General features: G+C 34.1%; 2 protein-coding genes across 2 annotated transcripts in view; one reads left to right on the top strand and one right to left on the bottom strand.

The window, feature by feature from the left end:
* Positions 1 to 13618, bottom strand: part of LOC123527929 (galactoside 2-alpha-L-fucosyltransferase SEC1-like) — a 34142-nt gene extending 20524 nt beyond the window's left edge. The window contains exon 1 of the mRNA XM_045307666.2: positions 13276 to 13618. The gene's annotated coding sequence lies outside the window, so the exon portion shown is untranslated. The remainder of the gene's footprint in view (positions 1 to 13275) is intronic.
* Positions 1 to 15457, top strand: part of LOC123527054 (uncharacterized) — a 491978-nt gene that overhangs the window by 160187 nt on the left and 316334 nt on the right. The gene's annotated exons all lie outside the window — the stretch shown is intronic.

Below are 15457 nucleotides of genomic sequence, written 5' to 3'. Positions count from 1 at the left end.
GACGATTCAGATTTTGTTTTTAGAAAAGCATTGTGTGCGTTTCTGTAATATTATATACGTTTTTATACGCTTAGAAATTATTAGACATGCGTATTTGCATTATTTCTATACGTAATTTACGCTAATACGCATCTTATCTGGAGCCCTGTGGAACTATTTTTTGTCTTTCGCTGGATGTTACCCAAGCTTTGAAAGCCTGCGCAATTCTTAAAATGCACATTTATGCTTAATGAGTTACATTCGAGTATTGCACAATTACAAGTCATAAATATGACAGATTACATCGTATATTGGTCATAGCAAAGGGAATTGACACAACTTAACTTCATTCATGCAGTGAACTGTTTGAAGTTTGAGAAATCTAATGGAACTACATCCCTTCACGTGTTATTCGGTCCATTTAGAGAATCGCTGAACAGCAAGGACTCGTCAAAAGGCTTTCAGCCTTTAGCCGACTCAAAAAATGTATCCTTTTACAAAACGTCTATCATATTCCCTCTTTCTTTAATGTAATCAGCAATATTTTAGAATTCCATTTGATTTTTACTCGAGTTCAAAGAACTATTAGAGGTCATTTCTGAAATTATCTGTAGAATGTTGTAAAGACTGATTCTGTGTAGGTTGAGGGTTTAATTGTTTATCTAATAACAAGTGATAAGTAATAGAGTAACTGTGATTATTAATCTGATATGTTTGTAACCCCATTGTAAAGGCATTCTCTCTGCAGTGTAATGAGAATGTTTACCTGTTTCAGATTACGTGGTAGGACTATTTATACTGAGTATAGGGATAAGTTCTTATGCATTTTTCCTATTTTCCTCAAAAGTTATCTTTTGAAATTATAAAAAAACTTTAAGCATTTTGCAGCTCCTAATTCCTTTATGTAAGTCTTTCATTAACTGCCATATTTTTCAATATCATTTTTTCATTGTCACAATTTAATAGCTTCTCCTACCAGCTGCAAAATCCTAAAACGTATCAAATATAGTCGCCGGTTTCTACCGGCGGCTAATAACGGCTGTGCCCTAAAACAAAGGGCAGAATTAAACAAACTTGAGTCCAATGTCTCCACCTATTCTTTTAATAGTCGAGCTAAAACACATGATTTTCCTTTCTTTTTCAAATGCTGCAGACCTATTTTTCTCATGCAGTGTTAGTGTAAAATTGGTTGTGCGTCGCTTTTAATGGAATTGCAATCTGTGCATCATTGACTGTTCAATGTGCACTGCCGTATGAATACATCTGCGGTTGTTTCTAAATTACATTCTGGTACTTATATCATGTGTTCATGTTGAGTTTTGCTCAACTCGGGGCTAGAGGGCGTGGACGATAGCTCATGAACAGGCTCAATCAAACCGAGCCTACAACATCTTCACTTTTGTCGTGTTTGGCGACCTGTGGTTTTCCACATTTTTATATTATATATTTTGTCATTTGGCACCCGGTCCTTGTTTCAATTGTGTGTGTGTATGATTAACACATCAGAATTCATGATGCAAGGTACGAACTCTCATTTTTATGATTTTATAATCGCATTTATTTACCTTGAGGTATAACTGACCGAAGTGCTTGCTTTTTTATATGCACATGCTTCATTAACGGAAACGACCGATTCGCCGTCCCGAGTTTCATTACATTTTGCTCGGAGACACGAAGAAATATCATTTCATATATGGTTTGCGTCCAGTTTCTATTGATTTCGTACAATATTATTCTATTTGCATAGTGTTATTAGCAATCTTTAAATATTTTGCAACTTCTCGGGATAAATTTCATTTGTTATTTTGTAATATACTAGTAGTTAAAAATAGTCTAAATCGCCGACGTTAGTTCCTCCCATTTTACTGTTCGGAACTTCGAAATTTGCGTGACGTCATATTTTAGGCCCGAGTGAAATTAAATAACGCAAATATCATCCTAAGCGCTCATACAATACAGCGTATGTGGGTTTTGGCGGGTCCGTTTTTTTTAAGCTTATGGGATGAGAACGAGTCTTTCAGGTCAATTCTAGTATTGTTTTGGCAAGCTTATAATAAAAAGTATGTCATTCTATTTCACTCTTTCACAAATTTCAAATACTTCTATTTTTATTTGAAAAAAAGCAGTAATACATTTCGTAAATTGGTGCACTATCATTTCACACAGAAAAAAGACATAGATCTATAAACTTTAAGACAAATCTGAATCTCTAAATTGATGCAATTAGGAACCATTTTTAACCTATGTGTTGCTAGAATACTATAGGAGTAACTCGAACATTATATACCACGTGATGCTTGTATTAATTTCCGAATACAAGTTAACCAGAGTTTGAATGCAGAATGTGCTCAAAATACGACCAAGCTATAACTATACGGAAGACAATATATATAAAGCGAATTAATCACTGTAATAAAATAGCTGCTTTGCAATTTTATTGAAAACTACTAGTATAACATTTACAATGTATTGCAAAACCAGGCACGCCAGCTAATTTCATTTCACAATGCCTCGCTTTATACGAGGGGTGTTCCAAAAGTAATGTCACTTGCATCGGTTCTCCTATACTGCAAATGTTCTGATCATTTTAACTTGCTCTGCCCTTCAAAATACTCTCCGTCAGCCTGAATACACCTTTTGAGCCGGTCAATCCTCTTTTGGAAGCATTGTTCATACTCTTCTATGGGAACACCCATCAGATACTGATAAACAGCAGATCCAAGGGCATTTCTCGACTTGTATCTCTTTCCAGACAGATGATATTTAAGTTTGGGAAACAGAAAATAGTCGCAGGGGGGCCAGGTCTGGCGAAAACGGAGGGTGTGGAAGGACGGTAACCTCTGACTCCAAAAACTTGGTCACAATGCGTGCCTTGTGAGCGGGTGCATTATCATGCAAAAGTCGGAGGTACTTAAGTCCTGTTTTGGGGCGGCGACTTTTGTAGTAGTTCTTCAATTTTCTTAGAACAACTTTTTTTATAGAATTTTCCTAAATTACAAAAGTTTCCTGTGGTGGCTTCAGTGCATTGCCCGCACTTTGAAGAAGAGCTGAAGAGGGCCTTTATAGTCCCTTACTGCCGCATTTCTGGTGTATCAATTTCAGCCTGCTTAAACATTGATTGCATGTGCTTTCCTGGTTCATTTATACCTACAACTTGCTGGAAATGAGTATGTTGCAAGAAGCGTTAAGTGGCAAATGGTAGTTAACACTCGGTATCGTTCAAGAAGACTTACAGTGCACCTGTTTTCATTTGTATTTTCAAATTTATAAGTTTTGGTTCAACATTTTGTTGGGTCAAACCACCATGGATTTTTTTATAATTTCTGCCATGGAACACTAATGCCTTTCGAACATTTTCTGTTATCAGGGATGTACTGTGATGCATTTAACTTCCGGTGTTCGTTTCCCGAAGGAAAGCCAAAACCTTTACGGTTACAAAAACAGCAAAACTTAGCGACTTAGAAGAGTGACTCCCTATTACACCAGTGTCCCATAGTTTTCTTCCGTCTTCCTCTGTCACTGGATCTAAAATTTACGATAAAAGCAAGATATAAGCTGTTTTAAAATCTCTGTTGCAATGGGTACTTTAACAAAATGGCACTGAAGCAATCCAAAACACCGTTTTCATACATATTTTTTTAAATGACAGAAAAAGCGTTACCACTGAAACATAAGCACCGCGACATATACATTTTAAGCACATTTTAGAAAGCTAACGCGCACACTATGATGCAATTATCAACTACGCAGACTTATACGGATAACAATGAAACCAAAATACTCTGAAAAGTGTTAAATATCCGTAGTTTTTTCTTCTTTGAATATAAATGAATTTGGGAGGGGGTTCATTTACTTCAAACTCAAACCTGGATAAAAATTACACATGAAAGGATAGAGATAAATGAAATTAAGATTGTAGCAGTTAAACATTAAATTACACGAAATTCAATACTAGAAAAATGCTGCGATTTACCATGGTAACATGGTAACAAGGTAACTTACTTCCTAAAGGAAAGACTACTGAGCTAAATCCAAACAGAACATGCAATGTCATACACATCTAGGCTTAATACCAATCACTCCAAAGAAATTCCTGGGATTTGGAAGCGTTACTCATAAATGCAGTATTCAATATGACTATAGGTAGTAAACTGGAGCGAACAATTTAGGGTTTGGTATATGATACTTTATTACTACCAATAGCATCAATACTGCCTCTAGAGCTAACCGTTGTAAAGACGATACATGAATACAAATCGCTTCAGGGAAAGTCGCCAAACTCGCCCAACATAACATCACAACCATTAGCTCAACTATTATAACTGACTATGCAATGAACCAGAAGACATTATAATCGTAAAGTTCTGCAAGCTGATCACAACTTAATGACAAGTCTTTGTATTTTCCATGAACTCTCACGTTTCTTAAGATGTGAAATTGTTAACCCACCTGTTGTACTTAAAAGAGTCGTTCATAGTCCAGATGAACGTAGAATTAATCCATCCATACAGTCCTGCCTACGACTTGTCATTGTGTCGCTGCGACAGAACAAAATAACGAAATTTCACAAATAGTGTTTTGTCCGTGCTCTACACTCGAGTGACGTCACCTCCGGAACAGCTGATTATTGTAAACAAGTCACTCTTCAGCTTGGCTTTGCACAGTTCAGACGTGTTCGTGACATCGAAGTTCATCACCTATTTTCAGGTATGAATTGGTGTTTTTTATCTTAGTTTGTAAAGCAAACCATCCAGATGCTTTAATTGCGCTGCGATGCGGCTTGCAACGGCAATTTAAATGGTTATGTTTTTCATTTTAAAAATTGACAATTTTTTCCTGTCATTTTCTCGCGTTTTTTTTTTTAATTAGCATTTTTTCAGACATTCATGCGTTTATAAAGAAATGTCTAGGCCTTTTAGATATATGTAGCATGTTTGCAGGCTATCATGCTGTGAAATAAAAAAAAGTCTAGGCCTTTTTAGCATATGTGGCATGTTTTGCGGACATTCATGTTGGGATAATGAAAAAATGTCCAGGCCCTTTGGGTATATGTAGCATGTTTTCAGACATACATGCTGAGATAATAAAACAATGTCTAATCCTTTTAGCTATTTCTATCCAGGTAGCATGTTCAAAAGAGTAATTAGGATATATTTTCCATATATTTTTCGCAAATTTTGTGTAGCATGTTTTTCGGACATTCATGTGAATATAAAAAAAGTATTTAGGCCTGAGGATGTTGTAACGGCATGTTTTCGGCAAGTTGTTGCAATTTTTAGCATGTTTTTCGGGCATTCATGTGTATATAAAAAATGTCAAGGGCCTTTCTGGCTTTTTCTTTTTGTGATGTCTATATAGGAAGGTGGCACATGTCTGCTCCATTTTTGGGTAATAATACTCTAGTGAATTATGTGTGGAAAAGATATTTTTTCTTGATTGCTACTTTTATTGCTACATGAAATGGCTAAGCACAACCTTGCTTGTGTATTCCTTAAGTCAAGGAATGAATCTAGGATATTTCTGTTTTACATACCTACACTTGTTTTAGGTGCAGTGGTAGTACTGTCCATTTTTAAAGACAATGTGGTAAATCTACAAACTAGGCACAATTTATCATGTGTAATCTATTTTCTCATATTTACACTTGTTTTATGTGCAGTGGTAATGTTCATTTTAAATGACCAGGATGCAGTACATACTAGGCGCAATGTTCCAAGTGTTTTATATCAGAAATATCCGGTGGCAATAGATTCTTTATTCATTATATTCATTTTTAAGGAAAATTATAAGCATATAAATCCATACATCTTGGTTGGCTTTCCAGTTAACAATATGCATGCCCTAAAATCAGTAATTCATGGATTGCTCCTTCAACTGAATACTGGAATGAACTTTAAATTGAATATTAATTCTATTTACTATCTTCAATTATTTCTGTCTAATGTTTTATATGTATTAGATGCAATGTGATATAATGTCTTTTTATTAAAATCCATTTCCAATGTCTTAGGCATAATTTTACATGTGAAGATTTGTTTTGGTTATTTATTTGAAAATAAGAGGTTCATTGTTATAGTGTGGAGGGGGGAGTAATAGATACATATCTCATAACAACACCTTGTTTGACACCAATAGGAATGTAAATATAAAAAGTTACAAAGTAATACCTTTACATCGAATCTATTATATTTAGTTAGCATCTATCATGAATAGATTCATATCTAATAAAAAACACCTTGTGTGACACCCTTATGAGAGTTGAATACAAACTTTATGAACATCAAATCTAAATCTTGTTAGCATCTATTATTCTTTATACTTCAGCCTTAATCCCTTCTATTTTGCATAATTTACCTACATTTCTTCCACTATTCATTCTACTGAAATTGGCTTTCCATTGATTCATGGAAACTTTTTCAGTCCATACTTGTATCTGAAATTAGCTTTCCATTTTTTCTTGGAAACTTTTTAGTCCATACTTGTATTCCAACAAATGTGGGAAAAGGGTAACTGTATGTAATTTTTCCATATATATTTTTTTTTTTTTTTTTTGGAAAATTTGCATACTAGTAGTAGGTGTATTCTTTAAACTCAAGTGTACATGTGGCAGTACACTTGGGGTTTGAAGCTTTGTTGTTCTGTCAATCTTTCAGAAGGAAAAACATTCTGTTGGGATTCATGCCATTCAACATTGTTCAGTTGGATGTAAGTACCCTTAGGATTGAGTGACTCTGAAAGCTACAGTTACATGTAAGTTCCTAAATGAATGCTTGACTGGACAACAAGATGCCTGTCCGTGATGTTGTTCTATTATGGACATTTATATGATCGGGTAGTTTTGGAACATATTGCCTAACTTTTAGGAAATGGTTCCAATATACATGCATAGAACAGCTTCCATACACATAAGGAACAAGCCCATATCAACGGGGAATGGATTCCTTACCCACTTGTCACTGTTTCTGACATTCTATTCATTGTAATTGCCGAATCCTGAATGCGATCTAATCTCAAAATAACAAGTCAGGACAATTCCAATCATTTTGGATTAGATCCTGAATAATAACATATAGATTCGGAATAGGAGCACAGAAGTAAATTTCAGCACAATTCCAATTACTTGGAATAAATCCTGAATAAGGTCCAATAGATTTCATCTGATATGGAACAGGATCACAAAAGAAATTTTAGAACAATTCTAATTATTTTGGAATAGGAATGCTTAATGAGATCCATCAGGGGCGGTGATATATGGATCATCGTGCAAGTAGGGAGACAAAATTTCTTGTAAGCATTCTCCATTATATTAGAACATTTTCCATACCCGGAAGAAGGAAACCTGAAACCTGACCAGCATTTGGAAATAAATTCATAATGCATCAGATTATTCCCAGAACTTGGAACTGATTTCTATACCTGTGAAAGAGATCTGATACTGCATTTAAGTAGATTCCATACATGTCACTCAGGAACAAATTCCATATCCTAGTGGAAAAGTTCTATATTAACATTTTGTAACAAATTTACCAATGGAGATAATGTTTCTGATAAATATATGCAACATTGACAGAAATTTAACTTCAAAATTATTGCTTTTATCAATGCCTGTGGCATTTAAGTTAACTTTTCAAATATATTTTGTTTTACTTTATTTAGACAAAGGTTAAAGTACTTAAAGGGAATTCCTATAGTTTTTTATGCGCATCTTTCTGCGCAGCCGACACTTTCTATGGAAAACTGAACTGAAGTCAACATTTGTTGAAACATGTTACAGACAATCTTAAATATGATGAATCTTGAATGAAATAACATTTTTGATAAGTTTTATCAGTAATCAAATGTTGATACTGGTTTATGTTGTATTGACAAGTATCATGCCCGACAGGTATCTTGCTATTTTTGTGGTTGTGTTTTCACATCGCATTTTAATACAAAGACAGTGTTGTTCATATAAAGTAAAATAATTGACTTAGTACTGATAAGACAATATCACCTTTCAGATTATTTAGTATTCATTTATAGGAAGAATTAAGCATTTTTAAATTTTTTTTTTAACTTTTCGCAGACATACATGTAATTAATTTGGCCAGATTCGCGCCATTTACGTCCGAACAGGTGTTGTATTCTAGCGGCCTTAACATAAAATTTAGCCTGGTGACCCATACATTTTAGCCATTTTTATGCTCACAATACAATTATCTATACACAAGAAAAACATGAAAAAAATCTATGAAAGAGTTTTTTCAAAATTTAAAAAAATATTCTTCATTATGGGTATTTTTCATTGAAAAAAGTTCACAAAAGTAAATACGAAACAACATTTCTTTTTCATTTGTACCCATTATTGTAAGGATAGAGTATTACAAATATGACTATGATATCAAATAAGTATATAATAAAATCTGTAAAAAGAAAAAACTGTATTGTGCTGTCTTGATGTATATTTTGGTTGGTATTTATAAAAAAGCAGAAAATTATGAAAATGTTGAAAAATCGCTGGCAGTTTCAGCAACAGTGGGTGTGTTCAAAACAATTTTTCATAAAAACAAGCCTGGTGACCTATTGTTTTTATTTGTTCATTGTTTTCAGCTCAAATTTTCCTATCATATATGTGAATTTAAAAAAATTCTATGAAAGGAAAAAAACCATAGGAATTCTCTTTAAGTTCATTTTCAAGTTTTTGCCTTTAAGAATTTTTGTAGGGGAAGAAAGTAGTGCTGTTGTATAGATTGTTTAATATGTTATAATATATAGCTGCCATTAATATAGTCTTCCCACCAGTCATAAGCCCTGAATGAGATCATCATGGCACATATGATAAACACAGGGTAGTTCTGAATTACTATGTGATGGAGTAGTTCCATATAATAATGGAACAGTCGAAAATATCAGTTTCCTTAAACAAAGATATCAGTGGGGACAGTTCATGAATAAACTTGGGAGTTATATGTACCAATCTAAATGGGCAACCAATAATTGAAATTTGTAGTTGAAACATAAAACAAAAACTATAAGAGGTAATGATATTTTATAGTGACTTATTCAAATTACCGGAAGGTCTTTTGGTATTTCCATTTGAATGGAAAGCTGAACATCTCCGGACACGGTAAGTCTGAAAATAAAATGTCTTACCTTGTCTATTCCTTATGCAGAATGATTAACAATCACATTTTTTGGTTTTGTTTATGACCGAAAATTGACACTGCTGCTTTAAACATTGAAAGTAATATATTGGATGATTTATCTGTCTTATAAAACTTGTAAACTCCCAATGTTACAGGCAACTGACAACTAAGTGCAAAATGGATACATTTCTTACATTCCTAAATGATTAAAGGAACAAAAATACTAGCGGTATTGCAATCTAAACCACGCAAAAGTCAAGCTGATTCACTGCTGTTTGTGTTCCATTCAATATGGAAATGACAGCGGAATATATGATTAATACTCCCATCCCCAACATCTGCTGTTCTTTAATAAAATATTTTTAGTGGGGGATAGAGCAGTAGCATTAACTAAGCTTTATATTATAGTACACCACTTGTGAACTGAAGCGTCCAATTAGGACCTTTGAAAATAAATTGAAAATATTTTGTATAGATGTACATAAGATCATTCATACATTCATTTATTCATTAATCCTAACCCTAAGATAAACATATATAAAGTTACTCCATGCTGTACTGTTTGTCGTATATTCAAGGGATGTATTAAAGAGCATACATTATTTATTCATTGCCTCTAGTATCATTTTGTAAAATGTTTCGTAATAATATCATTTTAGCATTTCATAATTATGCCATATGTTGTCTGTTGCTATTACTTCACAAATTCAGTTTCATACTAAATACAGTATTTCAATAAACTTGCTCCAGTAAAAATATTCAGTCTGATAAAACATGTTCATAGAAAATATTTTTCTAAGCCATCTTGCAAAACTACTGTATTTACCACTCACCAGGAAGAGAGTAGATATAGGAGAGTTAAATATTCCACTGTCATAAAACACAGGTTTTGAACCTTGTAAATGAACCGAGCATCCAAACAAATGAACAAACTTGTGACCAAAAGGCTCTGTTCTTCCAATCAGGAAACACTAAGTTCTTACAATGTACCTTACTCGTCTATACCCCAGATCGAAGCTTTGGTAACCTGTCGTTAAAAGTTCAATTTGGAAATTAGATCAGTAGTTTTTGCTAGCTGCTATATGGAACTCAGTCTATAGATGTAATAATAAAACATTATCATTTCATACCTAGGGGATTCAAGGTGTATCCTTAATCAGTTCCAACATATAGTGGGAATTGGACTTATTCATAACAGTCCCTAGTTAACATATTTGTCTTTTAGCGGATTTATGAACTCTTTCGTTATGGCGCAATATAAAAGATACCATTCTATTACCTTTGGAAGTATCCTTTTCAATTCTTGTTTATGCCTTAAATTGTTTACAATATATATAGAACTCTGTCGTAACCCTTATTCCTATAGACAGAGCTTCAAAAATTTGTGTTGTCTGTTGGTACATGACATTTTTAATTCAGCTCACTTGCATTTTTCTGTTAGCTTTAACTAAAGCTGTAGGTTAAAGTTATCATCATGGACTGAAGATGTTATTCCATATTTACTTGGAATTCATGCTTAAGTGCTTTAACTAGTTTCCAATCTGATTAAATGTACTTCATTATAGTCTATGTATAAAACAGTTACACTATAGGTTTTATATTCCATTTAGTTTTTGGGATTTTTGTGTATGATCATTTAATAAATTCCAACACATGTGGGAATATTTAATGATATATGAATAAACTTATTCATTTGATACCTGTAAAGGGATAAACTTGTTTCTGTATAGTACAGGTTAAGGTTACCTAGATTTTGAGCTATAGTTTTTTGGTTAGTTTTCCATCTGGATATGGAAATTGTCCAATTTATAAGTCTCAGAATCAATTTTCTCCCGAAAAGGGCGATTTCTAAAGTTGGTACATGACTTATAAATCAGCTGTTTGACAAGGCCTTTTACAACGGAGAGGAAGAACTTCATAAAATTGGGGGCAGTGTTGTGTCAGTGCTCTACACTCGAGTGACGTCACCTCCAGAACAACTGATTATTGTAACCAAGTCACTCTTCAGCTTGGCTTTGCACAGTTCAGACGTGTTTCTGACATTGAAGTTCATCACCTATTTTCAGGTATGAATTGGTGTTTTTTATCTTAGTTTGTAAAGCAAACCATCAGATGCTTTAATAGGAACTCTATAATATTTATTTGCAAAGTATAAATTGTTTGGACTACATCGCATGATACCGTACAGAGATCGATCCAGGGTCGATTTTCTTCATAAAAAGGACAATTACCTATATAATGATCGGCAAAACATACCCGATACTGAATATTATTCTACCAACATTCACTAATCGTTGATTAAGTTTTTCAAATAATTAACATTGATTTATTTGAAATTATATATCTAATCAAGGTACTGGATTCCTAACAGTAATGTTTAAGAAAATGTTATTGCTAGGTATATTCTTAAAGTTGACTGTGTTTTGAATTGTGTTGCAAATTTTAAACAACTTTTATCGTACATTTTATATAAGTTTTGAATAATATATGCTATTTCATCAAGCTCAAGCAGAGACTAATTTCAAAGTGATGACCACTGCCCAAAACGCTTGCAAAGAATTTATCATACCACTAATTTTGATGCAAGAACCCCAAACTATTGGTTAACAATAATAAAAAAAATAAATGGTCAGTATTATTTTTTCTAGGTTGCCTCAAGTAAACGGTTTAATGAGACAGAATTCTAACTCCAATATGAAACAAGAGCTGTCAGAGGACAGCAACGCTCGACTATTCAACAGCCTTGTCGCTTGAATGAATACGAAAGTCGAAAAAGGGGCATAATTTAGTAAAAAAGTAAAATATGGTTATGGAACCTGCATAGTGCTTATTAGCTCATGACAGTGGACAAGTGTATGAAGTTTCAATCCATTCCCATTAGTGGGTACTGAGATACCAGGTTACATATAAGAATTTAACCCAAAACTCCTAAGTTGAAAAAGGAGCATAATTTTGTAAAATGCGAAGTTGAGTTATTGACCCTTTGCACTGCATGTCATATCATGACAGTGAACTAGTGTGTGAAGTTTCAATCCTTTCCCATTAGTGGATACTGAGATACCAGCTTACATACAAAAACTTTACCAAAAAATTCTATGTTGAAAAAGGGGCATAATTTTGTAAAAAAGCAAAATAAAGTTATGGGACCTGCTTTGTGCATGTCAGATTGTGACAGTGAACAGGTGTGTGAAGTTTCAATTCCATTTCCAAACCTTAACCAAAAAATTCTAAACAAACAAAGACAAATATCAAACAGGGAATGCCACGCACCAAAAACGCAGCCTCCCCAAAACGAAACCACAGCACGCAGACGCGTGCACCACACACACACACACAGCCAACACAGCCAACACAATAGGACAAAACGAACAAACAAAGGAACACACACACACACAAAGCCCACACAAAAGGACAAAACGAACAAACAAAGGAACACAGTGGGGCACCGCCTTGGAACGGTCAGTGGCAAAAACACCACTGGGGAGTTTAAACCGGTTTATGGTGCGCACCCAACCTCACTCTCTAAGTTGAAAAAGGGGCATAATTTTGTAAAAAAACAAAATAGAGTTATGGAACCTGTGCAATGTAAGTCAGTTTATCACAGTAAATAAGTGTGTGAAGTTTCAATACATTCCCACAAGTGGTTACTGAGATACCAGCTTACATACAAAACCTTAACCAAATCGGGACGCCGACGCCGACGCCGACGTCGACGCAGACGCCGACGCATGAGCGAGTCCAATAGCTCGACTATTCTATTCATAGTCGAGCTAAAAATAAAGGTCGAATCCTGCGGGTCTGTTTTGAATCTTGCTCACTTCATTAAAAAAATAACCTTGGAACAGAAGTGTAAGGGCAAAATAAAGAACTTTTACCAGATGTAACTCAGTATTAAAAACGTCTAACTCACACCCCTTCTGTTTCAGAAGTAAATTCACTTTGAACAGCAAGAAATTGCTTATCAAATGAAAACATTCCACTTTTATACAATAAATCAATAGTAAGTCTTGAAAAAAGTAAAAACTTACTAAAAAAAGGAAAATAAAGAAAACAAAATTTGGTCGTCGTTCATTCCGCATTACGACAAAATTCATTTCATTTCTTAAATGTAATATTGTTATGAAATTTGGATCTAATATACCTTTAATAAGATTAATAAAAAAAATCCTACCTGTGAATGATGTCAGCAAAAGGTGAATTTCCACAACACGCCATATTCATGGTCCGTCGTTCTGTATCGTCGTCGTGGTTTCAACGGATCACTATCAGGCTCCAATTCAAGCGTGCAAGTACTAATACAAACATAATTCTTTGCGCCTTCTAATGCATAACGCAATATACCTTTTCAACGTATGCAGGTGATTCCAATGATATAATAAATTGATTTTCATTTTCCTCATTTCCCTAGACGTCCTTGATTGTAGATATTTTTCATGATATATTCCCAACGTATATTTCACATAAAATTTGCGGATCAATTCTTACTCTTTTCGTCAAATATTTAATTAATTTTCAAATCTAAATCGATAGCACGGATCAATGTTCATTTTTATGAGCAATGCTCAGGTGAGTTTTTCTGATCGCTCGATGTCCGGCGTCTGTCGTCTGTCTGTCGTCTGTCGTCTGTCTGTCAACATTTAGCTTGTGTATGCGATAGAGGCTGTATTTTTCAGCTGATCTTCATGAAAATTGGTCAGAATGATTACCTTGATAAAATCTAGGCCGAGTTTGAAAGTAGGTCATCTGGGGTCAAAAACGAGGTCACTAGGTCAAATCAAAGAAAAACCTTGTGTATGCGATAGAGGCTGTATTTTTCCATTAATCTTCATGACTTTTGGTCAGAATGATAGCCATGATAAAATCTAGGACGAGTTTGAAAATGGGTCATCTGGGTTCAAAAACTAGGTCACTAGGTCAAATAAAATAAAAACCTTGTGTATGCGATAGAGGCTGTATTTTTCAGTTAATCTTCATGAATTTTGGTCAGAATGATAACCTTGATAAAATCTAGGCTAAGTTTGAAAATGGGTTATCTAGGATCAAAAACTAGGTCACTAGGTCAAATCAAAGAAAAACCTTGTGTATGCGATATTGGCTGTATTTTTCCATTAATCTTCATGAATTTTGGTCAGAATGATAACCTTGATGACATCTAGGTCGAGTATGAAAACGGGTCATCTGGGGTCAAAAACTAGGTCACTAGGTCAAATCAAAGAAAAACCTTGTGTATGCGATAGAGGCTGTATTTTTCAATTAATCTTCATGAATTTTGGTCAGAATGATTGCCTTGATGAAATCTAGGTCAAGTTCGAATATGGGTCCTCTGGGGTCAAAAAGTAGGTCAAACTAGGTCAAATCAAAGGAAAAGCTTGTATATGCGATAGAGGCTGTATTTTTCAATTGATCTTCCTGAAATTAAATCCAAAATGATAACCTTAATGAAATCTAGGCCGAGTTTGAAAATGGATCATCTTGGGTCAAAAAGTAGGTCACTAGGTCAAATCAAAGAAAAACATTGTGTATGCGATAGAGGCTGTATTTTTCAATTGATTTTCATGAAATTTGGTCAGAATGATAGTCTTGATGACATCTAGGTCAAGTTCGAATATGGGCCTCGTACTCTGGGGTCAAAAATTAGGTCATAGGTCGAATCAAAGAAAATACTTATTTATACTCAAGTTTTTTGCTCCAATTTTAATGATAATTGGTCAGAATATTTTTTGCCATGAAATCACTAGGTCAAACATGTTTACAACACTGTTATGGTGTGTTTCTCAGGTGAGCGACCTAGGGCCATCTTGGCCCTCTTGTTATATTTGTACAATGTATAAACGCATCAACGTAACTAACAGACAAAACACCTTCTCAAATGATATTGACGTATATGTTTATTATTTCAATACCTGAATCAGAGAGAATTTATGGACTTAGACAGAATTTATGGACTTAGACATTGAGGGTTTAATTATTTTGTTGTTTTTATCACTAAAAACAAGGTATCTCTCTCTCTTACAAATGTGATTGTACAGTTGCGAGATAATTCATTTTTCACTTGCTCATAGTTTATAATGCAGAAGCGACCTCATCAGTAACTAATGCAACGAATTTATGGTAAAGAGCTGGACTGAAAGTTATTTCAGTTACATTAAATGTGTTACATTGGCTGATCGTGTGCTTTCAAGCATAAGGCGATGCTTGATCTACTATCGGGTGAACTCAATTGAAGTTTCATGACATCACCTGATAGAGAAAAATTCAATAATTGTATCTTTCTTGCAATCAGTAGTCGACATCACAACATTGAATAAAATCATGTAAAAGACATCTTACAGTACTTGAGTAAATTCTAATAC

This window comes from Mercenaria mercenaria, chromosome 14, assembly GCF_021730395.1.
Source record: "Mercenaria mercenaria strain notata chromosome 14, MADL_Memer_1, whole genome shotgun sequence".
Lineage (NCBI taxonomy): Eukaryota > Metazoa > Mollusca > Bivalvia > Venerida > Veneridae > Mercenaria > Mercenaria mercenaria.
The sequence above is the reverse complement of the archived record's forward strand: the minus strand, read 5'-3'. Positions and strand labels throughout refer to the sequence as shown.